Genomic DNA, 11,335 nt, shown 5'->3' on the forward strand with positions numbered 1-11,335 from the left:
TCAAACCCAATATAGATCTATACACAACTATCACGTTCTCCCTACAAGAGACTCTGGTTACAATTTACAGGACTTTTTGACTTTGTTACTTTGGAAGTAACCCGAAGGGAATGACTCACAAATTTATTCATTAACAGATTTACGTGAACTAAACGAAAAACCTTTGGTAAATAAGTTTGAGAAGTAAATGATACATAAACTATACCTATTATAGTTTATCCAAAACGTTTGTAATGTATAAGAATTCTTTTATGAATGCTTTAATGCTATGAATCCATAAACTATGCTCATTATAGCTTAATATACGTGTTCTAAATGAATGAATAATCTTATCATGAATGACTATATTTCAGTTTATGATGATAAACTAACATGGAAACACATTCAATATTTGGAACTTATCGTTATACACTTTGCTCAACATAATACAAAGTGTTATGAAAGTTATAAGCTGTTAACAAATTTTCAACCTTTCTACACTGTTTTTGAAAATTCATAGAAAAATCATACGAAGCTGAAAACTAAATCCGTAAATTCTGAGAGTTCCCAAAATGTGTTTAGTTTACTCATAATTTTTATCATGATTTTTAATGACCTCCAACTTGTGTGAAAAAGTCCATAATCACAGACTGGTCCGGATTGGTGTTTGAAATGATAGGCAGTTTTGTAAAAATCACCATAAATTGTAGAAAAATCGCATGGAGATGTGAAAGTAGTCATTTTAAAGCTAAGAACTGGAACTACTTACACCTAAAACAGTATTGAAAACTAAAATGTTTAAGTTGTCCAAAACAGTCCGTGAATGGAGTTGTACTTTTCTGATGAAGGCTGTTAAAAAAGTGTAGTTATGTTCTTGGTGTTTTAACTTGTATTCCCCCCCCTAAAAACTTGAGAAAACATGAAAATATAGGGGTATGAACTCACCTTAAGTGTTTTCAGTAGATGATTGTTGAAGAATGGAGGTATTTAACTCAAGAACACTTGGAGATGCCTTGAAGATTTTTGAAAATCTAGCATCATAGTTATGGAGTTTGTATAAGCTATCAATGATTTGAGTAGGATGAAGTGTAAAAATCACAAGGAGGATGAATTACACTTACCAAGAGTGGAAGAACACTTGATGATCAGCCTTGGGATCTTGAATTAGAGAGAAAAGTTGGAGAGAAAATTGGAGTTGGATCTTTGGTGGAATGAGAGTGATTGAAAGAAAATGAGGAGATAGGTTGAATGACCAGCCCTAGAACGTGGGGATGGCTTGTGAGAGGGGTAAAAAGTACAAGGAAGTGACAAGGTATGGTGGGGAGGAGTGTGGGTTAATCATGGAGTGGGTATGGGGTTGCTTGTGTCATAAAATAAGGTAAAGTCAACACTCTACCTTTGTACTTTACCTACTCTTTTTTTGGATAAGGTTTTATCCTTAAAATATGATTAAATCATTAATTTAGGGGTCTTATATTTTAAAATAAAGTTTTGGGTGAAAATCATGTGTTAAAACAATTAAAAACGGGCTTAGAACGCGAATTTAATCGAAAACCGGGAGAAAAAGGCTTCCCAGCGAGACCTCTCGGTCCTAGGCCGAGGTTCGGTCCTTGCTGGTGCTGAGTCGGAAGCGAGAGGCGTGAGCCAGAAGCGAGAAGCGAAGGGCGAGGGTTCGGTCCGAAGAGAAGTCAGAACCGAAGGAACTGTAGTGAACAGTACCTTCGGTTCGGTTCTTCCTTTTAAGCGAGGTTCGGTTAGTAGTGAACAGTACATTCGGTTCGGTTCTTCCTTTTAAGCGAGGTTCGGTTAGTAGTGAACAGTACCTTCGGTTCGGTTCCTCTTCATCAGGAGGTTCGGTTCCTAAGAGGACTTTCGGGTCCTAAGAGGGGTTTCGTTTCCTGAGAGGGGTTTCGGTTCCTTAAGTCCGTTTTTCGCGTAGACTTCCGTTTTTGGGCTGTTTTCGCCAAATTCGAGGGTCGGGATGCCCCGAGTGATTATAGAAAGTTGGGAGAGATTTCGAGAGAGATTTGAGAGAGATTCCACATACTCAGAGAGATTTGGAGATTTGACATACTTGGAGAGATTTCACATACAAAGAGATATTTGGGAGAGATTTCATATTCTTAGAGAGATTTGGGAGAGATTTGACATACTTGGAGAGATTTCACATACAGAGAGATATTTGGGAGAGATTTCACATACAAAGAGATATTTGGGAGAGATTTCATATTCTTAGAGAGATTTGGGAGAGATTTGACATACTTGGAGAGATTTCACATACAGAGAGATATTTGGGAGAGATTTTTGATAAGAAGAGATAGAGTGAAAACGATTGAGAGCGTTTTTGTGTGTGATGAATGTGAGTGTCCGGCTTCGCAATGCAAGGTCCTTAGACCCCGTTATGCCATGTTTTAGGATCTTACACACTCCCTATGAGTATGCAACATTGTTTTATTGTTCTTGTTCATTGTTTAGCACTAAGGTTAAAGAAATTTAAACACACGAACTTTCCCAGTGATGTTTTCTCATTAAGATAGTAAGTTATGCAGAAATTACATAATACAAACCCTATTATACAAGGTTTAATTGAGTTGACCGGTTTGACTCGTTGACCTTGTCCGGCTTAGACTTGACCCGAATTTGACTATTGTCACAGTACTTCTCCAAGATTGCAACATCCCTCACTCGTCTGATGAGAAAGGGCGTGGAATTTTGTTAGGGGCCCGAGCAGCAGGTTGCGTTTGAGACGCTGAGACAGAAGTTGTGCGAGGCCCCAACGTTGACCCTTCCTTAGGGTGTGGAGGATTTTGTGGTATTTTGTGATGCATCCATCACCGGTTTGGAAGTAGTGCATATGCAATGTGGGAGAGTCATTTCCTATGCTTCTCGGCAGCTGAAGCCACATAAGGTCCGATATCTGACACATGACTTGGAGCTAGAAGCAGTGGTGTTTGCTCTCTAGATTTGGTGGCATTACTTGTATGGGGTCCAATGTACTATTTACACGGATCATAAGAGTTTGAGATATATCACGTATCAGCCGAATTTGAATATGAGATAGCGTAGGTGGCTTGACGTGGTCAAGGATTATGACTGTGTGATCCTGTATCACCCAGGGAAAGCCAATGTAGTCACTGATGCTTTGAGCTGCAAGACATCTAATTCAGCTGTTGGGAGTCTATGTATGAGAATATTGATTGATTCTCCGCTTCTTGATCTGATTAGGGAGGCTCATGCTAAGGGAGTCAAGAAAGAGAATTGGAAACATGAGAGAATCAGAGGTGAGGTTGACAAGTTTGCTACTGACAGTTGTAGTTTATTGACTCGGTATGGACGGGTTTGGGTGCCTGAATTTGGTTGGATCAGGCAGAATTTCATGGAGGAGGCGCACAAGTCTCTATTGTATCTGATCGAGATGCTAGGTTCATAACAAATTTCTGGCAGAAGTTCCCTGAGGAACTGGATATGAGGTTACATCTCAGTGCACCTTACCATCCGCAGACAGATAGACAAATTGAGCGGACCACCCGAACGCTCGAGGATATGTTGAGAGCCTATGCGATTGATTTTGGTGGGAGTTGGTACTCCTACCTTCCTCTAGCTGTGTTTTCTTACAACAACAACTATCATTCCAACATTTGTGCACCACCTTTCGAGCTTCTCAATGGGAGGAAGTGTCACACCCGAGTATGTTGGGGAAATTTTGGTCACTAGGTCATGGGAAGGACTGAGGTAGTCCTTAAGACGATAGAGCTCATCTAACAGATCAAATAGAGACTTCAGAAAACTCAGAGTCGGTAGAAGAGTTATGCTGACAAGTATCGATCCGATTTGGAGTTCCAGGTCGGGGACATGTTCTTACTGAAGGTATCACCCTGGAGGAGTGTAATACGCTTCAAGAAGAGGGGCAAGTTGGGGCCATGATATATTAGGCCATTTTGGGTGATAACCAGGGTTGGCAAGGTAATGTACATATTTGATTTGACTAAGGAGCTTAGCCAGATCCACAACACCTTCCATATGTCTCAGCTTCGGAAGTGTGTGGTTGATGATTCAGCGGTGGTTCCTTTGGATGATGTTCAAGTTGATGATCGCCTAAATTACATTGAGAGGCAAGTGGAGATCTTGCATCGAAAGTCGAAGGCTCTGCAAAACAAGGTGGTGGATCTTGTTAAGGTGCAGTGGCAACACCAAAAGGGTTCAGAGTGGACATGGGAACCCGATTCAGAGATGCAGGAGCATTACTCTGAGTTGTTCACAGTAACAGACTTTGAGGACGAAGTCTGATTCAAGTGGGGGAAAATTGTAACATCCAGATCCCTTAGGTACATAATTCTTTGAATTTATAGCTTTTGGAGGGGTGTCACAATGTGAGATATGATGGCCACGTCATAAGTATTAGTTGGCCACAATTTTGAGTCTCACGGCGTGAGGACAACCTGATGACTCAAAACCCTAATATTTCGGGTATTTAAAGGAATAAGAGGATAGGGTTTCACATCCTCAACCTCTTTCACCCTATAAGCCTTCTGGAAACCCTAAATTTGACCCTCTTTGAGATACTTAGTGTTTTTCTTGCTTGAAGGAGAAAAAAAAGAGAAGTAGCACCATTGTGAAGTGAGTTGCAAGGAAGCATCATTGTCATTAGCTCTTCTCTTGTTTGGACCATTGTAAGTGTCCAAACTCAAGCTTTATTTCATTTCACGGATAAATCTAGGTTTTTGGTCCCATTTCCTTATGTTATAGCTTGTTGGTGTGAAGAAGATCCATAAAGTTAGCAACTTTATGGATTCAATTGGTCTTTTGGGTTTTATATCATTCAGATCTAGAATGGTGTATGCATGTACACAAAGCAAGCATTTTTATGGACCATTAGGGTCCCCTTAAGCTTCTGAAAGAGTTGAAAGTGAAGGCTGGACGAATAAAGAATGTTAAATCGTTGGTTTAGGCTTCAGACTGTTCTTACGATGTTTGAAATAGGTCTCACGGAGTAAGTAGGCAAAAACCCATCCCTTGCTGAGTTGTCTGAGTCAGTAGCGAGTATTTGGAATCGGAACGAGTGACTCTCACGATGTGACCAGAAATTTGGTCATGACGTGAGACATGATGTTAGGTTTTGGGCCTTGTTGGGCAACTTGTTTCTGACTTTGGGCCTCTATGGGACTTTTGAGTATGGATTGATTTTGAATTTGACTAGGGTTTCACTAAGTTTGACCCAAGGGAATTTTAGGTAAATTGAGTGGTATTTGAGACCACTCATTATTTGGTGTTTAGGAGATCAGTCAAGCTGCCATTTGGAGCTATATTCTGCAAGAGATCTTTTTCAGACTGAGTGGTGAGTTTTCCCCACTGTACTTGCGGGTCGAAAGCACCAAAGCTGACCCATTGATTTGATATCATGTTATACACTATTTGATGATATGTTAAACATGTGGTAGATTTGTATGATCGTATGATAGTTGCGGATAGGCATTATACTGTTAAAATTGTAGGACTATCCGTGTTTACTAGTTATTTGAGTATTTAGCTGCTGAGTATGTTATTAATTGTTATATGTTGACATGTGTAACACTCAAAATTTTCAACCAATTTTTTTTGTTTTTCATTAAAAAAATCCAAAATCATAGTTTTAATACCATCTCATATCAAACATAACTGTCAAATACATAACACAAGAAAACAAAGTCATAATATCCCAAAATCCACATATATCCCATCAGCAGACGAATGTGTATAATCATGCCGGTGCGTTCCCACGATCCTGAGATGTACCTGAAACACATTTACACCAACACTGCAAGCACGAAGCTTAGTGAGTTCCCAAAAATACCACATACACAAAATAATTAGCCTCTCATGGTTGTATCACGATAAGGACCCTACGGTCATGTGTCTCAGTGAAGACCCTCCGGTCTCACGCCTCAGTATGGACCCTCTTGTCACAACTCAATATATACACAGAATCGTATAACAACATAAGTCAAAAAGACAGAATGCATAAAACATATATCTTAGTATAAGCAATTAAGACCCTCCAGTCAATACATGCATCATCACATAGGTAAGTATAGTGAGAAGACTCACCTCTCGTAGAAAAGCAAGTAACCTTGCACCCGAACTATCGGTCTAGACTCCTCCTAAACGTGCCACATATAATTATCGTTAATAATAATATCAATAACCCCAAATTGCTAGACTAAGCCTCTTAACTAAATCTCAGAAGGGTAAAAGACCATTTTGCCCCTCCTTGGTCAAAAGTCCTCAAATTGACCTAAACTCAAAAGTCAACGAAAGTCGACACCTAGCACGTATGTTGGGCATACAACCCTCTATGTTGGGTGTATAGCTGGCAAAGCATGCAGCGAGGATTCTCCACCCTACGCTGCGCATAGCTGGGAGTACGCACGACGTACTCCTCATTCTCCATTTTCTCACTTCTTTTGGTCTTAACCTGTTAAGACAAACATTCCAACCATGGATCTGGGCTAAATAAGACCTATTCCTTCATAAATTTACTGACTTTAAGCATCTGCATGGCTAGTCAAGACCCAATCTCAAAAACTCTGATTTTCTCACACAAAAGGTCATACAACTCATGCATGGAAAGATAAAAACATCCAAGCACTCATTTTTATGGACTAGAACACTCTAATACACGTAAAAGGGTAGAAGAATAGCTCTGGAGTTCACCAAACTCACAAAGTTCCAAACTTGGGACCTATAACCCTAAAAAGGACCCAAAACAAGAACTAGAACATACAATGAACAAGTTTTGAACTTGATAGCTCTGGAAGATGCACAAACTGAAGTAGAGCTCAGATCCACAAGCTAGAAGAAAAAGTTATCCTTCCTTGAAGGTTCCTTCTTCACCAAAAGCTTCACAAAAACACTCAAATGAGGCACAAGCACTCACACAAGCTATGGAAATGGGATTAAGGTTTGGAGGAGGTTGGAGGCTGATAATGGTGGCTAGAAATGAGGTCATCATGTTCTTTAAATAGGGACACAAGAAGATATTAGGGTTCCATTCTGAGCCTAGTACACCCAACGTACTAGGTGGCCTCCGCATCCATGATACGTTCATGAGTACGTTGAGCGTACACATACATACACCCTACGTACTCAAATGCCACCTTTTTCACAATAAGGGCTAAACTTGACACACACATAAAAGATTAAGGTTAAGAAGTTATGCCTCCTTTTTGGGGATGTTACAACATGTTATATTGGGGTTGAGACTACTACTTTGTGCTGACAGTCAATAGACCGGACAATCCAACCGTAAGGTTGTGGGTCAGGGGTAATCCAACCAGGAGGTTGTGGACCCGTTACGCATTGGGCAATCAACTGAAAGGTTGTGGGCCAAGGCATGCCAACTGAAAGGTTATAGGCCAGGGGTAATGCAACCGGGAGCTTGTAGATCCGATACATGTTGCTTATATTTTTTCTTGTTGGTACTTTGGGGGAACTCACTAAGCTTTGAATTACAATTTTTGTTATTTGTTTCAGGTACTTCAGATGACCATGGCAAGGTGAAGGCGTGATCGTGTACATCCTTCAGTTTTATGTTATTTGGATTTTGGGATACTCTGATTATTGAAATACACTTTCGAAATAATGGTTTGGTAAATATTTATGGTTTTGGGTTATTTTTGAAGAAGTTAAAATTTGTTGTGATTTTTGATATGTTACATATCTAGGAATTAACAAAACATGTGTATTTTTCTAGAAGGGAACATAAGAGTATCATAAAAATTTGTTCTCCCTCCATATGCATATCCACGTACTTCATCATCATAACCAGATCGTCAAACACATTAATATACATCTTGATGGATCATATATCTTTCAGTATGTACAAAATGTCCTCAGAAGGATCAATTGGTTCTCTAAACATTTATCGAGGTATACTTCTATTAGCTTAAACCCAGTTATTTGATGGCCGGTAGGTTAGCTAAGCTGTTGTCATCAACCAGGACCCTTATTAACGATCGTAGTTGATCGAAGACATGTTCGTCAAGATCAATCCTGATATCTTAGTGATTGGGATTGATTCAAAGATAGATAAGTATTTGTTTCCTTATTTGATGGAAGACTCTCTGTTTTGATAGGGATTGCATTTTAAAAGTCATATATATATATATATATATATATATATATATATATATATATATATATATATATATATATATATATATATATATATATATATATATATATATATATAGGGAGTGGTTCAAATGAGAACCAAAAAAGGTTAAGAACCCTAAGAACTATTTTGTAGATATTTTCATTAAGGACATTTTGGACAAATCAAACATTAATATTATATTAAGCAAAGTTTTTTCATTTCCTAATTCACAACTAGTTGCGACTTGTAGTGGGACCGCTGCCGAACCACCGTCTGACTGTTGTCGGGACCACCGTCAGAGTAGCAACAAATTTAGTAGCATTTTTCTGGGCGTATTAACAACTTAATATAACAAACATTGTAATTTTCATTTCTTTGTTGATACTTTTTAACACATACCATTTCATTTTTGTAGCAAAATGTACAAAATTTTCATAAAAAAATAAAATTATGTCTTGAAAAATTTAATTTTCTTTTTTCTAATTTGTAGATTTCTTTAAAAATATATCATGTATAAGATATATTCACAGTTTAAAATACGATATTCAAGTTTAATTAAAGTTTAAATTCACTAATACAAACTTTAATATTTTTGTGCATACATTTTTTCATATTTTAACACAAAAAGTATATAAAATATACAAATTAATACAGTTCGTGTTAACCACTTGGGTTGTGGTGACTTGGTAAGACATGTGGAAGATATGGTGGATAACCTATTGACCCATGTTCAAATCCTGGCACTACTCAGCCCTTGTGGCCATGGAGGTTCGCCTGCAGTGACTCTAGGGCATGAGGCAAAGTCTCATGTTTGCAGCGGAGGATTAGTCGGTGCGCGTAAGCTGGCCCGGAAACCCTCGTTAGGGAAGTTCCCTTTCCAAAAAAAAAATAATAATACAGTCCGTGTTTAGTTTAATACATAAAATTCATATCATAACATAATACAATCCAATATACATTAATTCGTATTTAAAAAAGTCAAACACAAACATTACCACCAACTACCACACGCCACCATCAACCACATGTGCCACCATCGCAATCATTGTTTCTTCAAATTCAGATCTGTATATAAAATCATTAATTGATAGCTTAAATACTATATTCATAATTTAATAAACCAATTAATTTACTTATTATAAGTTTAATGCAAAATAATTATAAAAACTAATGTATTCTTACATATTTATACAAGCCAAAAAATTAATATATTCACGAAAAAACTAATACAAAAAAGTTCACACATAAATAATTCGTATTTTAACATAAAATTCATTAAGTCACTGCTTATACAATCAATTCGTTGTTTAAATAGAAAATTCATAACTTAATGCCATTAATTAAGATTTTTAAACACAAAAATCACATTTTAATAAAAAAAATTCACAACTTAATATAATCAATTCACAATTTAAAGTAAAAATTTATAGGTTAATGCAATTAATTTATAGTATAAACATAAAAATCATAGCTTAATATATAAATTCACAACTTATTACAATAAATTCACAGTATAATGTTGAATAAGTATAAATTCACAACCATGTTATCAACTTAAAACAGTTAATACAGTCAACTCACAGTTTAATACACAAAATTCATAACTTAATGCAATAAATTCATAGTTTAATACACAAAATTCACACTTAATATAGTTAAGTTACAGTTTAATAGGAAGATCACAACTTAATGCTGTTAATTCACAGTTTAAAACACAAAAATCACAGTTTAATACACAAATCATTCATATTTTATCATAAAATCCATATAAGATTCACAACTTAATATTGTCTATTCATAGCTTAATACAGTTCATTCAAAGTTTAATCACAAAATTCATATAGTTGAAGTTTAAGAACCAGAATATATACACATCAGATATCTAGCAAAATAATATATTCACAACTTAACTTTAAGAAGATCACAACTTAATTCTGTAAATTCACAGTTTAAAACACAAAAATCACAATTTAATACACAAATCATTCATATTTTAACATAAAATCCATATAAGATCCACAACTTAATATTATCTATTCATAGCTTAATAAAGTTCATTCACAGTTTAATCACAAAATTCATATAGTTGAAGTTTAAGAACGAGAAGATATACCAATTAGATATGTAGCAAATAATAATATATTCACAACTTAAAACTTTAAGACCTCCACAAAAAAACTAGACAAATTAAGAGTAAACTATCATATCTAATAGAGATCTAAAACACATTAACGAAGATATGAAGTAAACCAACACATTAGAGCATGATCGGGAAAGAATTTGCTCAAAATAACAACAAAAAACTCATTTTGACAAGCTCTAGAAGAACAGAAATGAATGAAAATACTAAAAGCATGTACACAAAAGAAATAAAATGATTTTACCTGTAATATCCGCCAAATCTGGAACAAAAAACACGTGAAGCTTGTCAGTCCCGTAAGGAATCACCCTTGACAGATCGAAACCACAAAACTAACACTAGTGACAAGAGATTATAGTTATTAAAACTTAGATTCACTTAGATCTAACCAGATCTGGACATATCTAAACTATGAATACCATGAGAAACAAGAAAAAACCATCAGACTCTCATATCTAACCAGATCTGAACAAGAAGCGCCAAAAAAAGGCATCAAAATCATGAATCTGTCAACATGCCACCACACGTGACAAAAAGATGTAGTTGTTCGCTGGAGATCATATAGATCTAGATCTAGAGATGAAAACAAAAAACAAATTTCGTAGATCTAGATCTAGAAAAGAAGAAGACGAAACCCGATCTGAAGAAATTAGTTCCAGATCTAGACAAGAAGAAGATAAAACCAGATCTGAAGAACTCAGAACTAGAATCATGAGCACGAAGCACAAAAATGCACTGATATGAGACGTTGAGGTGGTGGTTCGACATCGGAGGAGGTTGACGTTGCTGGTGGTTGTTAGCGTCTTCAGCGGCGACGGAAAGGCGGTTCCAGATCTGAAGTTCCAGCGAAGAATGTAGGTGTTTTCGCAGGTGATCGGAGGTTGTGACAGAGGAAGAGGAGTGACTGTGGTGAAGCCGCCGTCGGCGATGATGGCGGTGGTTGTGGTGTTCATCAGAGGCCACTAAAAGAGATGAGAGAATAACTTTTTTGTTTTGAACAACTATGAACAATGGATCTGATCTAAGTTCATGGAATAAGTTTTTCAAAAAGACTATTATAACCTTATTAGTTTTTGTTATTTATT

The sequence above is a fragment of the Lactuca sativa genome, chromosome 6 (genome assembly GCF_002870075.4).
Source record: "Lactuca sativa cultivar Salinas chromosome 6, Lsat_Salinas_v11, whole genome shotgun sequence".
In the NCBI taxonomy this organism is placed as follows: Eukaryota; Viridiplantae; Streptophyta; class Magnoliopsida; order Asterales; family Asteraceae; genus Lactuca; species Lactuca sativa.